The sequence below is a fragment of the Cherax quadricarinatus genome, chromosome 60 (assembly GCF_038502225.1).
Source record: "Cherax quadricarinatus isolate ZL_2023a chromosome 60, ASM3850222v1, whole genome shotgun sequence".
NCBI lineage: Eukaryota > Metazoa > Arthropoda > Malacostraca > Decapoda > Parastacidae > Cherax > Cherax quadricarinatus.
Window position 1 is genome coordinate 11,793,117 of NC_091351.1, and position 26,085 is coordinate 11,819,201.

At 45.1% G+C, this 26,085-nt stretch overlaps 1 protein-coding gene across 2 annotated transcripts in view; it reads right to left on the minus strand.

Moving 5' to 3' along the window:
• Positions 1-14,846, minus strand: part of LOC128694425 (organic cation transporter protein) — an 81,056-nt gene extending 66,210 nt beyond the window's left edge. The window contains exon 1 of one of the 2 annotated variants that reach the window (XM_070097961.1): positions 14,729-14,846. The gene's annotated coding sequence lies outside the window, so the exon portion shown is untranslated. The remainder of the gene's footprint in view (positions 1-14,728) is intronic. The other variant, XM_070097962.1, reaches the window with a different exon arrangement.
• Positions 14,847-26,085: the final 11,239 nt, after the last annotated feature.

The following is a 26,085-nucleotide window of genomic DNA, read 5'->3' on the forward strand; positions in this document are numbered from 1 at the left end:
CAACAAGAAAAACCAAGGGACAGGAGGAGGAAAATGCAAAGGAAGATTGGGCAGCAGAGCTCATAAAAAGGGATCATGAATGGGAAAAGAAACTAGAAGAACTTAGCATGAGAATGGAAGAGAGGATAGATATGGAAAGCAGGAAGTGGGAGGTGCATGTCAAAGCAGCAGAAGCTAGGATACAGAGTTTAGAAAAGGAATTGAAAAATCTGAAACAGCCTAAAGAATTAAAGAACATTTTGGGATTGACAACAGAGACTGCTACCTCAGCCACAAATAAGGGGACTGTAGGGAAAGAAGGGGCACAACTGCATGGAGATGCTCTATCAGAGGAGACTGTAGTAAATGAAAGAGCTAAGCTTTATGTGGAGGCCCTAACAGACAACAACAGAGCCCAAGGAAAGCCGAGAAGGGAAAATGACAGGCCACTGAGCCCAAGTACATTAGCCAGTGAAACTGATGAAAGGAAAGCTGCAGTGGAGGAAACCAAATTAAATGAGGGGATACACAGGGATATGCAGTGGGAGAATGAAAGGGTGAGGTCAGTCTTTGTGTATGGGCTCCAGGAAGTCGAAGGGGAAACATATGAAGCAAGAAAACAAGGGAAAAAAAAGCAATTGAAAGCATCATGAAAGCAATAGGAGAAGACGATATGACCCATCTGGAAAATTTTCGGAGAATAGGGGGGTTTGTAAAAAAAAGAACCCGGCCAGTGAAAGTGACCTTCAAGGCAGAAGCGACTCGGACCAGGATCCTGCAGGAGAAAGCACGATTAAGGGACATGACGGCATACAGGAAGGTGTATCTCGACCGCGACAGAACACAAGAAGAAAGGAAGAAACTGAGAGAGATGGTACAAAGGCGAAAGGAGGAAAGAGAGGGGATGGAGAAGACAGACAGGAGATCCCAGACCCAGGAAGAAGATCAAATACAGCCTCCCTCACAACTTCCTATAGAAGCCTCCCAACCAGGTCAACCCCAGTGCAACCAAACACTCTAAATCAAAACACCCATGCCACATCCAATGCCCCCACCCACTACATTACAAACTTCACCCCCACAGCAACAACCCATAGTTCCTTACCAGGTCTCCCACTTCCCCAACCCCAATATACTTCCCAGACCACAGTCTTAGAAAAGAAGTTGAAGGTGTGGTATACAAATGCAGATGGAATAACAAACAAGTATGAGGAGTGGCACGAAAGAATCAAAGAGACATCCCCAGACATAATAGCACTCACAGAAACAAAACTCACCAGAATAATAACAGATTCAATCTTTCCATCCGGATATCAAATCCTCAGGAAAGACAGAGGGAGGAGAGGGGGAGGAGGAGTTGCACTGCTCATTAAAAACCAGTGGGGTTTTGAGAAAATGGAAGGAATGGATGGCATGGGCGAAAGGGACTACTTAGTAGGAACAATCCAGTCTGAGGGACATAAGGTGATAATTGGAGTAATGTACAACCCACCACAGAACTGCAGGAGGCCAAGAGAAGAATACGATGAGAGCAACAGAGCAATGATCGACACACTAGCCGAGGTGGCCAGGAGAGCACACATGGGGGGAGCAAAATTACTAGTTATGGGTGATTTCAATCACAAGGAGATTGACTGGGAAAACCTGGAGCCCCATGGGGGTCCCGAAACATGGAGAGCCAAGATGATGGATGTGGTACTGGAGAACCTCATGCATCAACATGTTAGAGACACTACCAGAGAGAGAGGAAAGGATGAACCAGCAAGGTTGGACCTTGTATTCACCATGAGTAGTTCGGACATCGAGGGTATCACGTATGAAAGGCCCCTGGGAGCTAGTGATCATGTGGTTCTGTGCTTCGACTACATAGTTGAGCTCCAAGTGGAGAGAGTAGCAGGAATAGACTGGGAAAAACCAAACTACAAAAGGGGGAACTACTCAGGCATGAGGAACTTCCTTCAAGACATTCAGTGGGAGAGGGAACTGACAGGAAAACCAGTACAAGAAATGATGGACTATGTAGCAACAAAATGCAAGGAGGCAGAGGAGAGGTTTGTTCCCAAGGGAAACAGAAATAATGGGAAGAACAGAACGAGTCCTTGGTTCACCCAAAGGTGTAGGGAGGCAAAAACTAGGTGTACTAGAGAATGGAAAAGGTACAGAAGACAGAGAACTCAGGAAAATAAAGAAATCAGCCGAAGAGCCAGAAACGAATATGCACAGATAAGAAGGGAGGCTCAGAGACAATATGAAAATGACATAGCATCAAAAGTAAAGACTGACCCGAAGCTGTTGTACAGCCACATCAGGAGAAAAACAACAGTCAAGGACCAGGTAATCAGACTGAGGAAGGGTGATGGGGAATTCACAAGAAACGACCGAGAGGTAAGTCAGGAGCTCAACACAAGATTTAAAGAGGTATTTACAGTGGAAACCAGTAGGACTCCAAGAAATCAGAACAGGGGGGCACACCAGCAAGTGCTGGATGAGGTACATATAACCAAGGAGGAGGTGAAGAAGCTGCTGTGCGAACTTGACACCTAAAAGGCGGTGGGACCAGACAACATCTCTCCATGGGTCCTTAAAGAGGGAGCAGAGATATTGTGTGAGCCATTAACAAAGATCTTCAACACATCATTTGAAACTGGGCAACTCCCTGAGGTATGGAAAATGGCAAATGTAGTCCCAATTTTTAAAAAGGGAGACAGACATGAGGCACTAAACTACAGACCTGTATCACTAACGTGTATAGTATGCAAGGTCATGGAGAAGATCATCAGGAGGAGAGTGGTGGGGCACCTGGAAAGAAACAAGTGTATAATTGACAACCAGCACGGTTTCAGGGAAGGAAAATCCTGTGTCACAAACCTACTAGAGTTTTATGACAAGGTGACAGAAGTAAGACAAGAGAGAGAGGGGTGGATCGACTGCATATTTTTGGACTGCAAGAAGGCCTTCGACACAGTTCCTCACAAGAGGTTACTGCAAAAGCTAGAGGATCAGGCACACATAACAGGAAAGGCACTGCAATTGATCAGAGAATACCTGACAGGGAGGCAACAACGTGTCATGGTACGCGACGAGGTGTGAGAGTGGGCGCCTGTGACAAGCGGGGTTCCACAGGGGTCAGTCCTAGGACCTGTGCTCTTGGTATATGTGAACGACATAACGGAAGGGATAGACTCAGAAGTGTCCTTGTTTGCAGATGATGCGAAGTTAATGAGAAGAATCAAATCGGACGAGGATCAGGCAGGACTACAAAGAGACCTGGACAGGCTACAAGCCTGGTCCAGCAACTGGCTCCTTGAATTTAACCCTGTCAAATGCAAAGTCATGAAGATTGGGGAAGGGCAAAGAAGACCGCAGACACAATATAGTTTAGATGGCCAAAGACTGCAAACCTCGCTCAAGGAAAAAGATCTGGGGGTGAGCATAACACCGAGCATATCTCCTGAGGCGCACATCAATCAGATAACTGCTGCAGCATACGGGCGCCTGGCAAACCTACGGATAGCGTTCCGATACCTCAGTAAGGATTCGTTTAAGACTCTGTATACCATTTACGTCAGGCCCATACTGGAGTATGCAGCACCAGTTTGGAATCCACACCTAGTCAAGCACGTCAAGAAATTAGAGAAAGTGCAAAGGTTTGCAACAAGACTAGTCCCAGAGCTACGGGGATTGTCCTACGAAGAAAGGTTGAGGGAAATCGGCCTGACGACACTGGAGGACAGGAGGGTCAGGGGAGACATGATAACGACATATAAAATACTGCGCGGAATAGACAAGGTGGACAAAGACGGGATGTTCCAGAGAAGGGACACAGACACAAGAGGTCACAATTGGAAGTTGAAGACTCAGATGAATCAAAGGGATGTTAGGAAGTATTTCTTCAGTCATAGAGTAGTCAGGCCGTGGAATAGCCTAGAAAGTGACGTAGTGGAGGCGGGAACCATACATAGTTTTAAGGCGAGGTATGATAGAGCTCATGGGGCAGGGAGAGAGAGGACCTAGTAGCAATCAGCGAAGAGGCGGGGCCAGGAGCTGTGACTCGACCCCTGCAACCACAAATAGGTGAGTACAAATAGGTGAGTACACACACACATACATACACACACACACACACACATACACACACACATACATACACACACATACATACACACACATACACACACACACACACACACACACACACACACACACACACACACACACACACATACACACACACATACATACACACACACATACATACACACACACATACATACACACACATACATACACACACACACACACACACACACACACACACATACACACACACATACACACACACATACATACTCACACACACATACACACACACACTAAGGAACTTAAAATTAAGAATATCTTCACTGATATAGGAGAGGTCGTATGCTTGTGTAATTAACGATAACGATTTCAGTTATCAAGGCGCGTGTAAGAGAGTTAACATGTACTTCATTTGCCCTGTCTTATAAAAATATGTTATTGTTCCCCTATAATCTAAATGTCCATAATTACTATCGCATTTGCTTTGTCTGCTTTCGTAAGGTGAAGTCCAGGATCTTTCCTTAATTCATGGTATAACTTAACAAATCTTTGAGGACAATTGTGTTGCAGAGGTCTGAGCTCTGCTCTGACGTGCATGTTATCACAGCCAGTATTTTATTAACCCCAAAAAATGTCCTGAACTTGTTGAGAGTAAAGACAGTATGATGGCCTGGTGGCTATCAGATACAAATCTCGATAAATGAAGATAAACTGGTGACTTTCGCTCTGATGAATTTTATAAACTCAGTGCCTTCAGCTCACATACTGAGGGACCAATGTTCAAGTACATGAAAACACGTAAAAGCTTTCAGGTGTTTTTTCCTATTTTCACTGTTTACCTGGAGAGAGAGTTTCGGGGGTCAACGCCCCCGCGGCCCGGTCTGTGACCAGGCCTCCTGGTAATATTTATATATTTGCGATCAAACATTTTATTGTGGAATCTTAAAGGAGGCAAGAATCTCAGGAAGAACTTAGAGCCATCAATCAAACTGAAAGAAACCCAAAATACTTCTTCTCTTATGCCAAATCTAAGGAAAAAACAGCAACCAGTACTGGGCCCCTGCTTATGCGCGATGGGACCTACACAGATGACAGCCAAGAAATGAGTGAGATACTAAAGTCCCAGTTGAACCGTTAACCAGACACAGGGTTGACAATCTAAATTAATTTTTTTATGACCGAGACTCAAAATTTGGTCATTTCAAAAAACTCTGATATTATCGTAACATCACAAGACTTCGAAAAGGCAATTAATGACATGCTCATACACTCTGCCTCAGGCCATGACTCGTGGAACTCCGTGTTCATCAAGAACTGAAAGAAGCCAATGTCACATGCCTTCAGTATTTTATGGAGAGGAAGCATGGACACAGCGGCATCCCACAGTAACTAAAAACAACATACATAGCCCCACTACACAAAAGTGGCAGTAAAGCAATTGCAAAGAACTACAGACTGATAGCGCTAACATCCCATATCATAAAATCTCTGAGAGGGTTCTAAGAAGCAAGATCGCCACCCACTTAGATACCCATCAGTTACACAACCCAGGGCAACACGGGTTTAGAGCAGGTCGCTCCTGCCTGTCCCAGCTACTGGGCCATTTTTGACAAGGTCCTGGATGATGTAGAGGATAAACAAAATACAGATGTAGTATACACAGACTTTGCAAAAGCCTTTGACAAGTGCAACCATGGTGTAATAGCGCACAAAATGCGTGACAAAGGAGTAACAGGAAAAGTTGGTAGATGGATTTATAACTTCCTAACAAACAGAACAGAAAAGTAATAGTAAACAGAGTAAAGTCTGAGGTGGTTACCATGAGAAACTCTGTTCCACAAGGCACACTGCTCGCTCCAATCCTGTTCCTCATCCTCATAACTGACATAGACAGATGTAAGCCATAACTCCGTGTCTTACTTTGCGGATGACACTCAAAGTGCCGTGACAGTGACTTCCATCGAAAACACTGCAAGACTCCAGCCGGACAACAACCAAATCTTTAAATGGACCACAGAAAACAATATGAAATTCAATGAAGAGAAATTTCAACTACTAAGATATGGAAAACTTGAGGAAATTAAAACTTTATTAGAGTATAAAACAAATTCTAGCCCCACAGTAGAGCGAAAAACTGATGTGAAATATCTGGGAGTGATAATGTCAGAGGATTTCACCTTCAAAGACCACAACAATGATAGGACGGATAATGAGAACCTTCAAAACTAGGGACACCAAGCACATGATAATTCTCTTCAAATCACTTGTTCTCTCTAGGCTGGAATACTACTGTACACTAACTGCCCCTCGCAAGACAGGCGAAATTACTGACCTGGAGAGTGTACAGAGAACTTTCACGGTACACATAAGTACGATAAAGCACCTAAATTACTGGGAGCGGTTAAAGTCCCTTAATTTGCATTCCCTGGAATGCAGGCGAGAAAGAGACACAATAACCCCGGAGACATGATAACCACAGACATGATAACCACAGAGACATAATAACCACAGAGACATGATAACCACAGAGACATGATAACCACAGATACATGATGACCACAGAGACATGATAACCACAGACATGATAACAACAGAGACATGATAACCACAGAGACATGATAACCACGGAGACATGATAACCACGGAGATATGATAACCACGGAGACATGATAACCACACAGACATGATAACCACACGGACATGATAACCACAGAGACATGATAACCACGGAGACATGATAACCACACAGACATGATAACCACACAGACATGATGACCACACAGACATGATAACCACACAGACATGATAACCACACAGACATGATAACCACACAGACATGATAACCACACAGACATGATAACCACACAGGCATGATAACCACACAGACATGATAACCACACAGACATGATAACCACACAGGCATGATAACCACACAGACATGATAACCACACAGACATAATAACCACACAGACATGATAACCACATAGACATGATAACCACACAGACATGATAACCACACAGACATGATAACCACACAGACATGATAACCACACAGGCATGATAACCACACAGACATGATAACCACACAGACATAATAACCACACAGACATGATAACCACAGAGACATGATAACCACACAGACATGATAACCACACAGACATGATAACCACATAGACATGATAACCACACAGACATGATAACCACACAGACATGATAACCACATAGACATGATAACCACAAAGACATGATAACCACAGAGACATGATAACCACACAAACATGATAACCACACAGACATGATAACCACAGAGACATGATAACCACAGAGACATGATAACCACAGAGACATGATAACCACATAGACATGATAACCACATAGACATGATAACCACAGAGACATGATAACCACACACACATGATAACCACACAGACATGATAACCACAGAGACATGATAACCACAGAGACATGATAACCACAGAGACATGATAACCACACAGACATGATAACCACACAGACATGATAACCACATAAACATGATAACCACATAGACATGATAACCACATAGACATGATAATCACAGACATGACAGACATGATAATCACACAGACATGATATCCACAGAGACATGATAACCACATAGACATGATAACCACACAGACATGATAACCACATAGACATGATAACCACATAGACATGATAAGCACACAGACATGAGAAAAACACAGACATGATAATCACAGACATGACAACCACACAGGCATGATAGCCACATAGACATGATAACCACATAGACATGATAACCACACAGACATGATAATCACAGACATGACAACCACACAGGCATGATAGCCACATAGACATGATAACCACATAGACATGATAACCACACAGACATGATAACCACATAGACATGATAACCACACAGAAATGAGAAAAACACAGACATGATAATCACAGACATGATAACCACACAGACATGATAACCACACAGGCATGATAGCCACATAGACATGATAACCACACAGACATGATAACCACACGGACATGATAATCACACAGACATGATATCCACACAGACATGATAACCACATATTAGGACACAGAAAGTAATGAAAGACTAAGTTAAGATTATTTCCTAGTTCCTGCAACAGGATAACAAGATAACACCGCTGTATATAGAGGAAAAAGTGGAGCCGTTGAGATAATAGATGTTTTAACTTGTTAAATAGACTGGTTGGGCGATGGAATCAGTTGAAAGATGAAGTAGGAAATTCTTCTGGAAGTTGAAGAAAATATATGGTGGTCAGGGAAGTGAAGATGGAAGACCAGAGGCACAAACTCTGCTGCTTTAGCTGGTAACAAGTGAACAGGTGATCACCTGATGTAGCCGGTACACAGCACTCACCTGAGGCAGGTTGTTACATTCACCTGAGGCAGGTTGTTACACTCACCTGAGACAGGTTGTTACACTCACCTGAGGCAGGTTGTTACACTCACCTGAGACAGGTTGTTACACTCACCTGAGGCAGGTTGTTACACTCACCTGAGGCAGGTTGTTACACTCACCTGAGACAGGTTGTTACACTCACCTGAGACAGGTTGTTACACTCACCTGAGACAGGTTGTTACACTCACCTGAGGCAGGTTGTTACATTCACCTGAGGCAGGTTGTTACATTCACCTGAGGCAGGTTGTTACACTCACCTGAGGCAGGTTGTTACATTCACCTGAGGCAGGTTGTTACATTCACCTGAGGCAGGTTGTTACATTCACCTGAGGCAGGTTGTTACACTCACCTGAGGCAGGTTGTTACATTCACCTGAGGCAGGTTGTTACACTCACCTGAGACAGGTTGTTACATTCACCTGAGGCAGGTTGTTACATTCACCTGAGACAGGTTGTTACACTCACCTGAGGCAGGTTGTTACATTCACCTGAGGCAGGTTGTTACATTCACCTGAGGCAGGTTGTTACACTCACCTGAGGCAGGTTGTTACATTCACCTGAGACAGGTTGTTACATTCACCTGAGGCAGGTTGTTACATTCACCTGAGGCAGGTTGTTACATTCACCTGAGACAGGTTGTTACATTCACCTGAGGCAGGTTGTTACATTCACCTGAGGCAGGTTGTTACACTCACCTGAGACAGGTTGTTACATTCACCTGAGGCAGGTTGTTACATTCACCTGAGGCAGGTTGTTACATTCACCTGAGGCAGGTTGTTACATTCACCTGAGGCAGGTTGTTACATTCACCTGAGACAGGTTGTTACATTCACCTGAGGCAGGTTGTTACATTCACCTGAGACAGGTTGTTACATTCACCTGAGACAGGTTGTTACATTCACCTGAGGCAGGTTGTTACACTCACCTGAGGCAGGTTGTTACATTCACCTGAGGCAGGTTGTTACATTCACCTGAGGCAGGTTGTTACATTCACTTGAGACAGGTTGTTACATTCACCTGAGGCAGGTTGTTACATTCACCTGAGGCAGGTTGTTACATTCACCTGAGACAGGTTGTTACATTCACCTGAGGCAGGTTGTTACATTCACCTGAGGCAGGTTGTTACATTCACCTGAGGCAGGTTGTTACATTCACCTGAGGCAGGTTGTTACATTCACCTGAGGCAGGTTGTTACACTCACCTGAGGCAGGTTGTTACATTCACCTGAGGCAGGTTGTTACATTCACCTGAGACAGGTTGTTACACTCACCTGAGACAGGTTGTTACACTCACCTGAGACAGGTTGTTACACTCACCTGAGGCAGGTTGTTATACTCACCTGAGACAGGTTCTTATACTCACTTGAGGCAGGTTGTTACACTCACCTGAGGCAGCTTGTTACACTCACCTGAGGCAGGTTGTTACACTCACCTGAAGCAACTTGTTACACTCACCTGAGGCAGGTTGTTACACTCACCTGAAGCAACTTGTTACATTCACCTGAGACAGGTTGTTACACTCACCTGAGACAGGTTGTTACACTCACCTGAGGCAGCTTGTTACATTCACCTGAGACAGGTTGTTACACTCACCTGAGCCAGGTTGTTACACTCACCTGAGACAGGTTGTTACACTCACCAGAGACAGGTTGTTACACTCACCTGAGTCAGGTTGTTACACTCACCTAAGACAGGTTGTTACACTCACCTGCGGCAGGTTGTTACACTCACCTAAGACAGGTTGTTACACTCACCTGCGGCAGGTTGTTACACTCACCTGAGGCAGGTTGTTACACTCACCTGAGGCAGCTTGTTACATTCACCTGAGACAGGTTGTTACATTCACCTGAGGCAGCTTGTTACATTCACCTGAGTCAGCTTGTTACATTCACCTGAGGCAGCTTGTTACACTCACCTGAGACAGGTTGTTACACTCACCTGAGACAGGTTGTTACACTCACCTGAGGCAGGTTGTTACACTCACCTGAGACAGGTTGTTACACTCACCTGAGACAGGTTGTTACACTCACCTGAGACAGGTTGTTACACTCACCTGAGACAGGTTGTTACACTCACCTGAGACAGGTTGTTACACTCACCTGAGGCAGCTTGTTACACTCACCTGAGGCAGCATGTTACACTCACCTGAGGCAGGTTGTTACACTCACCTGAGGCAGCTTGTTACACTCACCTGAGGCAGGTTGTTACACTCACCTGAGGCAGCTTGTTACACTCACCTGAGACAGGTTGTTACACTCACCTGAGGCAGGTTGTTACACTCACCTGAGACAGGTTGTTACACTCACCTGAGACAGGTTGTTACACTCACCTGAGGCAGCTTGTTACACTCACCTGAGGCAGGTTGTTACACTCACCTGAAGCAACTTGTTACATTCACCTACCTGGAGGTTACCTGGAGGTTATTCCGGGGATCAACGCCCCCGCGGCCCGGTCCACGACCAGGCCTCCCGATGGATCAGGGCCTGATCAACTAGGCTGTTACTGCTGGCCGCACGCAGTCCGACGTACGAGCCACAGCCCGGCTGATCCGGCACTGACTTTAGGTATCTGTCCAGCTCTCTCTTGAAGGCAGCCAGGGGTTTATTGGCAATTCCCCTAATGCTTGATGGGAGGCTGTTGAACAGTTTTGGGCCCCGGACACTTATGGTGTTTTCTCTTAGTGTACCAATGGCGCCCCTACTTTTTATTGGCGGCATTTTGCATCGCCTGCCCAGTCTTTTACTTTCGTAGGGAGTGATTTCTGTGTGCAGATTTGGGACCATTCCTTCCAAGATTTTCCAAGTGTAGATTATGATATATCTCTCCCTCCTGCGTTCCAACGAGTACAAGTCAAGTGCTTCCAAGCGTTCCCAGTAGTTAAGGTGCTTGACAGAACTTATACGTGCAGTAAAGGATCTCTGTACACTCTCTAGATCTGCGATTTCACCTGCTTTGTATGGAGATGTTAATGTACAGCAGTATTCCAGCCTAGAGAGAACAAGTGATTTGAAAAGGATCATCATGGGCTTGGCATCTCTCGTTTTGAAAGTTCTCATTATCCATCCTATCATTTTCTTTGCACGTGCGATCGTGGCACTGTTGTGATCCTTGAAAGTGAGATCCTCAGACATTACTACTCCCAGGTCCCTTACATTATTTTTCCGCTCTATTGTATGGCCGGAGTCAGTAGTATACTCTGTTCTAGTTATTATCTCCTCCAGTTTTCCATAACGGAGTAGTTGGAATTTGTCCTCATTGAACATCATATTGTTTACCGTTGCCCACTGGAAAACTTTGTTTATATCTTCTTGGAGGTTAACCGCGTCCTCAGCAGATGACAGCCTCATGCAGATTCTAGTATCATCCGCAAAGGATGATACGGTGCTGTGGTGTATATCTCTGTTTATGTCTGATATGAGGATAAGGAATAAGATGGGGGCGAGTACTGTGCCTTGTGGAACAGAGCTCTTCACTATGGCAGCCTCTGATTTAACTCTGTTGACCACTACTCTTTGTGTTCGATTTGTTAGGAAGTTGAAGATCCATCTCCCCACTTTCCCAGTTATTCCTTTAGCACGTATTTTATGGGCTATTACGCCATGATCGCATTTGTCAAATGCTTTTGCAAAGTCTGTGTATATTACATCTGCATTCTGATTTTCTTCCAGTGCATCCAAGGCCATGTCATAGTGATCCAGTAGTTGTGAGAGGCAGGAGCGACCTGCCCTGAACCCATGTTGCCCTGGATTGTGCAGATTTTGGGAATCCAGGTGATTTGCAATCCTGCTTCTTAGCACTCTTTCAAAGATTTTTATGATGTGGGACGTCAGAGCTATTGGTCTATAGTTCTTAGCTAATGCTTTGCTGCCACCTTTATGGAGCGGGGCTATATCCGTTGTTTTAAGTGACTGTGGAATTTCACCCATGTCCAAGCTCCTCCTCCATAGTGTACTTAGGGCACGCGAGAGGGGTTTCTTGCAGTTCTTAATGAAAACAGAGTTCCACGAGTCTGGGCCCGGGGCTGAGTGCATAGGCATGTTGTCAATGGCTTTTTCGAAATCTATCGGAGTTAGGGTAATGTCGGAAATCTGGCATACATTTATGGAGTTTTGAGGCTCATTCATGAAGAAATCATTTGGGTCGTCGATCCTCAGACCGATTAGTGGTTCACTAAACACAGAGTCGTACTGGGATTTCAATATTTCACTCATTTCCTTGTTGTCGTCTGTGTAAGTCCCATCCTGTCTGAGTAAGGGCCCGATACTAGATGTGGTATTTGCCTTGTTTTTGGCATATGAAAAGAAATATTTGGAATTTCTTTCAATTTCACTAATAGCTTTAAGCTCCTCCTGCCTCTCCTGGTTCCTGTAAGAGTCATTTAGCTTAAGTTCGATAGTTTCCACTTCCCTGGTCAGCGCCTCCTTTCGTGTATCAGATATTCTAGCACTCCTGAGGAGCTCAGTGACTCTTCGTCGTCTTCTGTAGAGGGAGCGTCTTTTTCTCTCCAGTTTACTCCTGCTCTTCTTCTTTCTTAGGGGAATATGCCTAGAACATGCTTCGGCTACCAGGAAGTTGATCCTTTCAAGGCACTGGTTTGGGTCCATGTCATTTAAGACATCTTCCCAACATGTTTCGTTTAGGACATGGTTTACCTGGTCCCAGTTGATGTTCTTGTTGTTGAAATTGTATTTTGTGAAGACACCTTCACAGGTACATGCATTCTGCTGTTCAGGACCCCTATGCATGTACGTCTGGACTTCGATTAGATTGTGATCGGAATTAGTTGTTTTTGATATTCTTATGTCTCTTATCAGGTCCTCATTATTTGTGAAGATAAGGTCAAGTGTGTTTTCTAGTCTTGTTGGCTCCACTATCTGCTGGCTTAAGGTGTGTTTTTCGCAGAGACTTAGTAGCTCATGTGTGTGTGACCTTTCATCTGCGCTACCTCCGGGGATTGTTTCAGCTATAACATTATTTGCTACATTTTTCCATTTTGTATGCCTTAGGTTGAAATCACCAAGCAGTAAGATGTTTGGGGATGGAGCTGGAAGGTTTTCCAAACAGTAATCGATTTTCAGTAGCTGTTCCTTGAACTGTTGGGAGGTTGCATCTGGTGGCTTGTATACAACCACAATGACTAGGTTTTGGTTCTCGATCTTTATTGATAGAACTTCAACTACCTCATTTGTGGTGTTCAGCAACTCCGTGCAGATAAGGGACTCTTTGACATACAGGCCAACCCCCCCTTGTTGCCTGTTTTTTCTGTCGCATCTAAAAAGGTTATAACCACTTATCCATATTTCACTGTCAAAGTGATCTTTTGTGTGAGTCTCTGTGAAGGCTGCAAACATTGCATTAGACTCCACTAGAAGTCCACTGATAAAAGGTGTTTTGTTGTTGGTGGATGGCTTAAGGCCCTGTATATTAGCAAATATGAACGAGGTTGTATTCTGTGTTTGTTGGGGGGATTTTGTTATTGGCATCAGTAGTTGTAATTCTGGAGGGCCATGGGTGGCCACTGGCTGCGCCTCCAGTCCAACAAGGCTCCAAGGTGGTGGACTATTTTTGTTATTTCCTTCCATTTTCTTTTTTCGTTTCCTGCCACTAAAAAATCACCTGGAGTTGGGTAGTCGTAGCTACTATTGTTTGTCCTGTGGGGTCTGTGCCTCCTGGTCCCTTTTAGATGGTATGCAGGGCACTCGATGTTGTAACACTGCTTCTGGAGGACCGAGGAGTGGCACATTTTTGGGTGAAAGAAAGTACAGGAAGAAGAGCGACACACTCCTTTAGACAGGAGGTCGCTACATTTTTTGGGATGGTCAAAGTTGCATGTCCCATTTTTTTCCCCTGTTATTCCATGCTTACAGATGCCCCAAGCATAATATTTGCACAAATTCACCTTTGGTTGAGAATTGTTGGGAGGTGTGTTGTCAATTTCTGCAGGTTCTGGGACTGCACTATAATCCTCAGTATCCAAGCCAGGGCCACCCCGTCCTGGATTCCATCTACTTTCCCCAGTAGAGGAAGGAGACTCCTCTCCAACATCTGTACTGTGGGCTACGGTCTTGTGCAATGATGGTTGTATATTTACTGTTTTTGTGGTGGTTTGGGTAGTGTCCCTAGGAGAGTCTGGGCTGGCAGGTTGTTACACTCACCTGAGACAGGTTGTTACACTCACCTGAGTCAGGTTGTTACACTCACCTGAGACAGGTTGTTACACTCACCTGAGGCAGGTTGTTACAATGAGTACTGATGGTCAGCTGGTGCGGACAAGGAAGGGTGTGCCTGTCTGGGTGGCACCACCGTCACCATCACCACCATCACCACTACTACTGATATAACTTCGATTGCCTGTCACATGAAATTACGCAGTGATAAATCTATATCTATCTATCTGTCTATCTATCTATCTATCTATTTATCTATCTATCTATCTATCTATCTATCTATATATATATATATATATATATATATATATATATATATATATATATATATATATATATATATATATATATATATATATATATATATATATATATATATATATATATATGCAAGGAATTCGCGAGAGCATTGTTCAAATCTCTAGTAAGGCTGATGCATGCAGGGGATGAGATGAAAAGCTGTAAGCCTTCTCCCTGAAAGCTGGCTGCCTTGGATCAAACGTGTAGCTCATGCTACACGCCAAGGTATTGGTCCAGTGTGGGTAGATTGGTAAAGCACTGCGTACCTTGTCCTAAGGTTCGTAGGTTCGAGTCTCCTTCAGCCAGAGATCAGTGTTTATATATATATATATATATATATATATATATATATATATATATATAAATATAAGAAGCAGACCTGTCTTCTAACACCCAGGTACCTACTTACTGTTATGTGAACAGGGGCAGCAGGTGTAAGGATACATACCCAACATTCCCGCTTGTTCGGGGATCGAACCTCGGTCCCTCAGTGTGTGAGCTGCGGCGGCTCCCTACTGAGGCACCAGACAACTTCCAGTTGTATTTACAAGCTTTTCCTATGTCAACGATTTTTGATCGACCTGAAGCAAAAAACAAAAGTTGACAATGGATGTTGTTGAGCGCTTACCGTCAGAGAAAGCAGTGGAGTGTGTGGAGAGACGGGTGAGTGGCAGCAGACCACAAGGCTGACCTCTGGCTTCGGGAGGTGTGTGGGAGTGTGTGACTACCTGTGCCTGTGAATGTGAAGCTCAGCGCCCCATGGGTCCGTTCCAGACCAGCCCTCCATGGCTATGAGCGCCTTACTTATCATAGTTCTTGGCTCTACCAACACAGACACACACACATACAGACACGCTGGACACGTGGTCCAGCAACTGGCTTCTTGAATTCAACCCCGCCAAATGCAAAGTAATGAAGATAGGTGAAGGGCAAAGAAGAGCGCAGACAGAATATAGGCTAGGTGGCCAAAGACTGCAAACCTCGTTCAAGGAGAAGATCTTGGGGTGACCATAACACCGAGCATGTCTCTGGAGGCACACATCAACCAGATAACTGCTGCAGCATATGGGCGCCTGGCAAACCTGAGAATAGCGTTCCGATATCTTAGTAAGGAATCGTACAAGGCACTGTACACTGTGAACGTCAGGCCCATACTGGAGCATGTAGCACTAGTTTGGAACCCACACCTGGTGAGGCACCTCAAGCAATTAGAGAAAGTGCAAAGGTTTGCAACAAGGCTAGTTCCGGAGCTCAGGGGTATGCCCTACGAAGAAAGGTTGAGGGAAATCGGATTGACGACACTGGAGGACAGGAGGGTCAGGGGAGACGTGATAACGATATACAAGATACTGCGTGGAACAGATAAGGTGGACAGAGACAGGTTGTTCCAGAGATGGGATACAGAGACAAGGGGTTACAATTGGAAGCTGAAGACTCAGACGAGTCACAGGGATGTTAGGAAGTATTTCTTCAGTCATACAGTCGTCAGGAAGTGGAATAGCCTAGAAAGTGATGTAGTGGAGGCAGGAACCATACATAGGTTTAAGACGAGGTATGACAAAGGCCAGGAAGCAGAGAGAGAGAGGGCCTAGTAGCGGTCAGTGAAGAGGCGGGGCCAAGAGCTGAGTCTCGACCCCTGCAACCATAATTAGGTGAGTACACACACACACACACACACACACACACACACACACACACACACACACACACACACACACACACACACACAGCAAAGTCATGGTATTGTGTGCAAAGTCATGGAGAAGATTATCAGGAGGAGAGTGGTCGAACACTTGGAAAGGAACAAGATTATAAATGAAAACCAGCATGGGTTCATGGAAGGCAAATCTTGTATCACAAACCTCCTGGAGTTTTATGACAAGGTAACAGAAGTAAGACACGAGAGAGAGGGGTGGGTAGATTGCGTTTTCCTAGATTGCAGGAAGGCCTTTGACACAGTTCCCCACAAGAGATTAGTGCAGAAGCTGGACGATCAGGCGCACGTAAAAGGGAGGGCACTGCAATGGATATGAGAATACCTGACAGGGAGGCAGCAACGAGTCATAGTACGTGAAGAGGTATCACAGTGGGCGCCTGTTACGAGCGGGGTCCCACAGGGGTCAGTTCTAGGACCAGTGCTATTTTTGATATATGTGAACGACATGATGGAAGGAATAGACTCTGAAGTGTCCCTGTTCGCAGATGACGTGAAGTTGATGAGAAGAATTAAATCGGACGAGGATGAGGCAGGACTGCAAAGAGACCTGGACAGGCTGGACATGTGGTCCAGCAACTGGCTTCTCGAATTCAATCCAGCCAAATGCAAAGTCATGAAGATTGGGGAGGGGCAAAGAAGACCGCAGACAGAGCATAGGCTAGGTGGACAAAGATTACAGACCTCACTCAGGGAGAAAGACCTTGGGGTGACCATAACACCGAGCACATCACCGGAGGCACACATCAACCAAATAACCGCTGCAGCATACGGGCGCCTGGCAAACCTGAGAATAGCGTTCCGATACCTTAATAAGGAATCGTTCAAGACACTGTACACTGTGTACGTTAGGCCCATACTGGAGTATGCAGCACCAGTCTGGAACCCACACCTGGTCAAGCACGTCAAGAAGTTAGAGAAAGTACAAAGGTTTGCAACAAGGCTAGTCCCAGAGCTCAAGGGAATGTCGTACGAGGAAAGGTTAAGGGAAATCGGACTGACGACACTGGAGGACAGAAGGGTCAGGGGAGACATGATAACGACATACAAGATACTGCGGGGAATAGACAAGGTGGACAGAGATAGGATATTCCAGAGAGGGGACACAGGGACAAGGGGTCACAACTGGAAGCTGAAGACTCAGACGAGTCACAGGGACGTTAGGAAGTATTTCTTCAGTCATAGAGTTGTCAGCAAGTGGAATAGCCTAGCAAGTGAAGTAGTGGAGGCAGGAACCATACATAGTTTTAAGAAGATTTATGATCAAGCTCAGGAAGCAGAGAGAGAGAGGATCCAGTAGCGATCAGTGAAGAGGCGGGGCCAGGAGCCGAGTCTCGACCCCTGCAACCACAATTAGGTGAGTACAATTAGGTGAGTACACACAATGACTACCGCTGAACCAATGATAACAAATTGAGATGTTTCTCACATTTGACGTCTAGGTAGGATGAACTACCTTACCATTCCGTCCCCTCTGTCATCACCTGCCATGTAGACTGACGTTGCTTCCCTCGTCTCCAGCAGTGCCAACACTGCCACAAGTACACTACAGGGCCATGTAATGTATTGTTAATAAGGCAGGCAACACCACAGGAAAGATCTGATCTTAATACAAGGTCATTGTTTGGTCCTGAGCCCTGCTGTCATGGTCCAGGACCCGTATCCTCCCTCTCTCTCTCCCCACATACACACCACACACACACACACACACACACACATACACACTATCACTCTATGTTTATCTATAATAGAGAAGGTTAGATAAGGTAATGCTCTGCTAGAGAAAGTTAGACGAGGTTAGCTAAAGCGAGGCTAAGCTACACTAGCGAATATGAAAATAAAATTAACAGAAAATAATAAGAACACATCAAAATACCTGACGGGGTAATAATATGTTGAGTGAAGGTCGCTGTAACCGGGTGTTCTTATCTATATATAACATATGTCTAATGGAGAGTGATTTACCGTGTTAGTTGGTAAAGTTATCACCGTCCAGCCATGACCAGTGTTATCTTGTTGACCGTCCAGCCCTGACCAGTGTTATCTTGTTGACCGTCCACCCCTGACCAGTGTTATCTTGTTGACCGTCCAGCCATGACCAGTGTTATCTTGTTGACCGTCCACCCCTGACCAGTGTTATCTTGTTGACCGTCCAGCCATGACCAGTGTTATCTTGTTGACCGTCCACCCCTGACCAGTGTTATCTTGTTGACCGTCCAGCCATGACCAGTGTTATCTTGTTGACCGTCCACCCCTGACCAGTGTTATCTTGTTGACCGTCCAGCCATGACCAGTGTTATCTTGTTGACCGTCCAGCCATGACCAGTGTTATCTTGTTGACCGTCCACCCCTGACCAGTGTTATCTTGTTGACCGTCCAGCCATGACCAGTGTTATCTTGTTGACCGTCCAGCCCTGACCAATGTTATCTTGTTGACCGTCCACCCCTGACCAGTGTTATCTTGTTGACCGTCCAGCCATGACCAGTGTTATCTTGTTGACCGTCCAGCCATGACCAGTGTTATCTTGTCGACCGTCCAGCCCTGACCAGTGTTATCTTGTTGACCGTCCAGCCATGACCAGTGTTATCTTGTTGACCGTCCAGCCCTGACCAGTGTTATCTTGTTGACCGTCCAGCCCTGACCAGTGTTATCTTGTTGACCGTCCAGCCCTGACCAGTGTTATCTTGTTGACCGTCCACCCCTGACCAGTGTTATCTTGTTGACCGTCCAGCCCTGACCAGTGTTATCTTGTTGACCGTCCACCCCTGACCAGTGTTATCTTGTTGACCGTCCACCCCTGACCAGTGTTATCTTGTTGACCGTCCACCCCTGACCAGTGTTATCTTGTTGACCGTCCACCCCTGACCAGTGTTATCTTGTTGACCGTCCAGCCCTGACCAGTGTTATCTTGTTGACCGTCCACCCCTGACCAGTGTTATCTTGTTGACCGTCCACCCCTGACCAGTGTTATCTTGTTGACCGTCCAGCCCTGACCAGTGTTATCTTGTTGACCGTCCACCCCTGACCGGTGTTATCTTGTTGACCGTCCACTCCTGACCAGTATTATCTTGTTGACCATCCAGCCCTGACCAGTGTTATCTTGTTGACCGTCCACCCCTGACCGGTGTTATCTTGTTGACCGTCCAGCCCTGACCAGTGTTATCTTGTTGACCGTCCACCCCTGACCAGTGTTATCTTGTTGGCCGTCCACCCCTGAGTGAGCTAGATACCTCAAAGGCAATGGGACCAGATAACATCTCTCCATGGGTCCTGAGAGAGGGAGCAGAGGCGCTATGTGTACCCCTAACAACAATATTCAATACATCTATCGAAACAGGGAGATTGCCTGATGCATGGAAGACAGCAAACGTGGTACCAATCTTTAAAAAAGGAGACAGACATGAAGCACTAAACTACAGACCAGTGTCACTGACATGTATAGCATGCAAAATCATGGAAAAGATTGTCAGGAGAAGAATGGTGGAACATCTAGAAAGGAATGATCTCATCCCCAGCAGACAACATGGTTTCCGAGACGGGAAATCCTGTGTCACAAACCTACTGGAGTTCTATGACATGGTGACAGCAGTAAGAGAAGAGAGAGAGGGGTGGGTGGATTGCATTTTCTTAGACTGCAAGAAGGCGTTTGACACAGTACCACACAAGAGATTAGTGCAAAAACTGGAGGACCAAGCAGGAATAACAGGAAAGGCACTGCAATGGATCAGGGAATACTTGTCAGGAAGACAGCAGCGAGTAATGGTACGAGGTGAGGTGTCAGAGTGGGCACCTGTGACCAGTGGGGTCCCACAGGGGTCAGTTCTAGGACCAGTGCTGTTTCTGGTATTTGTGAACGACATGACGGAAGGAATAAACTCCGAGGTGTCCCTGTTTGCAGATGACGTGAAGTTGATGAGAAGAGTTCATTCGATCGAAGACCAGGCAGAAATACAAAGGGATCTGGACAGGCTGCAGACCTGGTCCAGCAACTGGCTCCTGGAGTTCAATCCCACCAAGTGCAAAGTCATGAGGATTGGTGAAGGGCAAAGAAGACCGCAGATGGAGTACAGTCTAGGGGGTCAGAGACTACAAACATCACTCAAGGAAAAAGATCTTGGGGTGAGTATAACACCAGGCACATCTCCTGAAGCGCACATCAACCAAATAACTGCTGCAGCATATGGGCGCCTGGCAAACCTCAGAACAGCATTCCGACATCTTAATAAGGAATCGTTCAGGACCCTATACACCGTGTACGTTAGGCCCATATTGGAGTATGCGGCACCAGTTTGGAACCCACACCTAGCCAAGCATGTAAAGAAACTAGAGAAAGTGCAAAGGTTTGCAACAAGACTAGTCCCAGAGCTAAGAGGTATGTCCTATGAGGAGAGGTTAAGGGAAATCAACCTGACGACACTGGAGGACAGGAGAGATAGAGGGGACATGATAACGACTTACAAAATACTGAGAGGAATTGACAAGGTGGACAAAGACAGGATGTTCCAGAGACTGGACACAGTAACAAGGGGACACAGTTGGAAGTTGAAGACACAGATGAATCAAAGGGATGTTAGGAAGTATTTCTTCAGCCACAGAGTAGTCAGGAAGTGGAATAGTTTGGGAAGCGATGTAGTGGAGTCAGGATCCATACATAGCTTTAAGCAGAGGTACGATAAAGCTCATGGTTCAGGGAGAGTGACCTAGTAGCGACCAGTGAAGAGGCGGGGCCAGGAGCTTGGACTCGACCCCTGCAACATCAACTAGGTGAGTACAACTAGGTGAGTACAGGTGTACTCTCACAGGTGTACTCTCACAGATGTACTCTCACAGGTGTACTCTCACAGGTGTACTCTCACAGATGTACTCACTCAGGTGTACTCACAAACGTGTACCCACGCAGGTGTACTCTCACAGGTTTACTCTCACAGGTGTACTCTCACAGGTGTACTCTCACAGGTTTACTCTCACAGGTGTACTCTCACAGGTGTACTCTCACACGTGTACTTTCACAGGTGTACTCTCACAGGTGTACTCTCACAGGTGTACTCTCACAGGTGTACTCTCACAGGTGTACTCTCACAGGTGTACTCTCACAGGTGTACTCTCACAGGTGTGCTCTCACAGGTGTGCTCACACAGGTGTACTCTCACAGATGTACTCTCACAGGTGTACTCTCACAGGTGTACTCTCACAGGTGTACTCTCACAGGTGTACTCTCACAGATGTACTCTCACAGGTGTACTCTCACAGGTGTACTCTCACAGGTGTACTCACACAGGTGTACTCTCTCAGATGTACTCTCACAGGTGTACTCTCACAGGTGTACTCTCACAGGTGTACTCTCACAGGTGTACTCTCACAGATGTACTCTCACAGGTGTACTCTCACAGGTGTACTCTCACAGGTGTACTAGCACAGGTGTACTCTCACAGGTGTACTCTCACAGGTGTACTCTCACAGATGTACTCTCACAGGTGTACTCTCACAGGTGTACTCTCACAGGTGTACTAGCACAGGTGTACTCTCACAGGTGTACTCTCACAGGTGTACTCGCACGTCTGTATTCAGTTAGATGTACTCACCCTGGTATAATCATCTAGATGTACTCACTTTGGTGTAATGATCTAGATGTACTCGCCCTGGTGTACTCATCTATATGCACTCACCCTGGTGTACTCATCTATATGTACTCACTCTGGTGTACTCACCAAGGTACTCTCACACAGTTGTACTCGCTCTGCTGTATTCAGCTAGATGTACTCATCCTGGTGTAATCATCTAGATGTACTCTGGTGTAATCATCTAGATGTACCCACTCTGGTGTAGTCATCTAGATGTACTCACCCTGGTGTAATCATGTAGATGTACTCACCCTGGTGTAATCATGTAGATGTACTCACCCTGGTGTAATCATCTAGATGTACTCACCCTGGTGTAATCTTCTAGATGTACTCACCCTGGTGTAATCATCTAGATGTACTCACCCTGGTGTAATCTTCTAGATGTACTCACCCTGGTGTAATCTTCTAGATGTACTCACCCTGGTGTAATCATCTAGATGTACTCACCCTGGTGTAATCATCTAGATGTACTCACCCTGGTGTAATCTTCTAGATGTACTCACCCTGGTGTAATCTTCTAGATGTACTCACCCTGGTGTAATCTTCTAGATGTACTCACCCTGGTGTAATCTTCTAGATGTACTCACCCTGGTGTAATCTTCTAGATGTACCCACCCTGGTGTAATCTTCTAGATGTACTCACCCTGGTGTAATCTTCTAGATGTACTCACCCTGGTGTAATCTTCTAGATGTACTCACCCTGGTGTAATCATGTAGATGTACTCACCCTGGTGTAGTCATGTAGATGTACTCACCCTGGTGTAATCTTCTAGATGTACTCACCCTGGTGTAATCATGTAGATGTACTCACCCTGGTGTAATCTTCTAGATGTACTCACCCTGGTGTAATCATGTAGATGTACTCACCCTGGTGTAGTCATGTAGATGTACTCACCCTGGTGTAATCTTCTAGATGTACCCACCCTGGTGTAATCATCTAGATGTACTCACCCTGGTGTAATCTTCTAGATGTACTCACCCTGGTGTAATCTTCTAGATGTACTCACCCTGGTGTAATCTTCTAGATGTACTCACCCTGGTGTAATTATCTACATGTACTCACTCTGGTGTACTCATCTAGTTGTACTCACAAATGGAGTACTCACGAAGGTACTCTCATACTGGTGTACTCACCTAGATGTACTCCCAAATGGTGCACTCACCCAGGTGTACTCACCGAAATGAAGTTGCAGGGTTCGAGACTCAGCTCCCGACCCCTACTTTTAACCTATAAATAAGCTGACATATACTGATTCCTGACTCTTCATACCTACTCTGGAAGCTGCTCACGTGTGCCTCTTCAATCAGGCGTGTGTACTCACCTATTTGTACTCATCCATTTATGGTGGATTCTTTCGTACCTATCCTTATATCTGAGCATGATTTTCGCCTCCAAAACGTTCTAGATTAATTCCAATTAACCTCATTTATCGTATTTGTAAAATCCCTCTTTGCAGAGAGTATGTTTACGTGCGGCCAGCGGTAACAGCCTGGTTGATCAGGCCCTGATCCACCGCGAGGCCTGGTTATAGACCGGGCCGCCGGGGCCCTGACCCCCGAAACCTTCTCCAGGTATACTGTATCAAGATTTTTAAGTAGACTTAATAAAGTACTACTTAGGGGAGCACACAGCATAATAAAGGGGATTGAACACCTCGTGTGGCATGCAATGAGTATGTTACTATGCGGCGTATGTACACACTCCCATATAGGCTGCCTCCTAACCAGAGCACCGGGTGCTAAGGGTTTAACGATCTTACGGGGCTCCATCGTTAAATCAGTACCCTGGTTATATTGTGATTTTTTATAACTTAATTCACATGTGTATATACTTGTACTGTTATTTCCAGATGATTAACTTGTAAATAATTCATTACCACAGTAACTCGTTTAGCTCTGGTTCAGTTCAGGGATCCGTTATTTATCTTTATATTCTTCTGAGTGTAACACAGGATGAGTGGAGGCTGTATAACTAAGATACGGAACTAACAACGACATCTCGTCCAGCCAGTGATGCTTCTGTGCATGCCACCCATGTCTGTGCATGCCACCCATGTCAGATATCAGTACTAGAACTCAACACACAACTCAGGATATAAATAACCATAATTTAAACCTAGAAGATGATTGATCACGTTGACGCTGATCTAAACCTCCATAATCTGACACCCAATCAAAACTTATTGGAAAGTAACTGCCTTTATTACACAGCATCACAAGCCACCACTATCCTAAACAATGCTAAAAGTCTATCAGTACTTAACTACAACATCAGGTCCTTAAGCAAACACTATGATGACCTCCTAGCACTCCTTGAATCACTAAAGACACCCTTCTCATGCATTATTCTTACTGAGACCTGGCTTAAGCAGGACACAATAGATATCTACCCTCTACCAGGATACACAGCAATTCACAACTGCAGAACAAACCAAGTTGGGGGTGGTATTGCAATCTATTACTCTAACCAATTATCTTGTATTAACACCACTTGCTTTAGTGATGAATATGGGGAATACATTTTTGCTAATTTTACTGTAAAAAACCTTAAGACACCTATAACAATCGGTGCCATTTACCGGATACCTCACAAAAACATCCCAAATTTCAGTGAGAAATTAAAGTCACTAATAACAAACAGACAAATGAACAAGCACCACTTTCTCTTAGCTGGAGACTTCAACATCAACCTTGGCTTACTAGATGATCAGCCTGTAACTGATTTCATCAACAATATGAACAACACACTTCTCATACCAACAATAACTAAACCAACCAGGCTCACTGAGACAAGTGCAACCATAATAGACCACATATGGACCAATATACTAGCCCCCCTTAAATCAGGGATAATCACAGATAGCACTACAGACCACTACCCTACCTTCCTCCTGACAAACATTAGTAAACCACCACTTGAATACAACAAAGTCTCATTTAGACTCCATGACGAGGCCTCAATAAGGAAGTTCACAGCTGACCTAGAGATTGTTGACTGGCCTACAGAATTCTCCAAGGCCAATGGTATTGATGACTGGACAGACATTTTTCTTAACAAATTACTTAGACTATACAACAAACATTGTCCTATAAAAACGAAACAGATCACAAACAAACGGCTTGGTTGCCCATGGCTAACCAGCACCATTCTGAAATCCATTGACAAGAAACACCAATATGAAAAGCAATATAGACAGGGCTTAATACACAAAGATATTCTTAAACACTATTCATCAGTTCTCACCAAAGTAATAAAAAAAGCCAAACAACTATACTACTCCAGTAGATTCACAGACACTAGAGGAGATATAAAAAAGACCTGGAAAACACTCTCTCAGATTCTAGGGACCCACAAACTGAAAAAAAACAAGAATATTGTCCTAACTAAACCTAATAAAACACCACTACATCCCACTGACACAGCTAACAAGATAAACGACTTCTTCTCAACCATAGGATCTAATCTCGCCAATAAAATCCCACATACCAATGCCCATGCCGGGGACTACCTAGATGGGAATTTCCCAAATTCCTTCTATCTTGCACCAACTGAGCCCTCGGAAGTCACCGAGATTATAAAGTCACTTAAAAACAACTCAGGGAATCTGTCTCATGTCCCACCATTACTGTACAAGCGAGCGGCCCATATCCTTTCGCATGCTATTTCATAACTTTTTAACAAGTCACTAGAAACTAGCACCTTCCCGAAACTACTCAAGATGGCAAGGGTTACACCAATACATAAAGGTGGTGACCCTACAGAATTAAACAACTATAG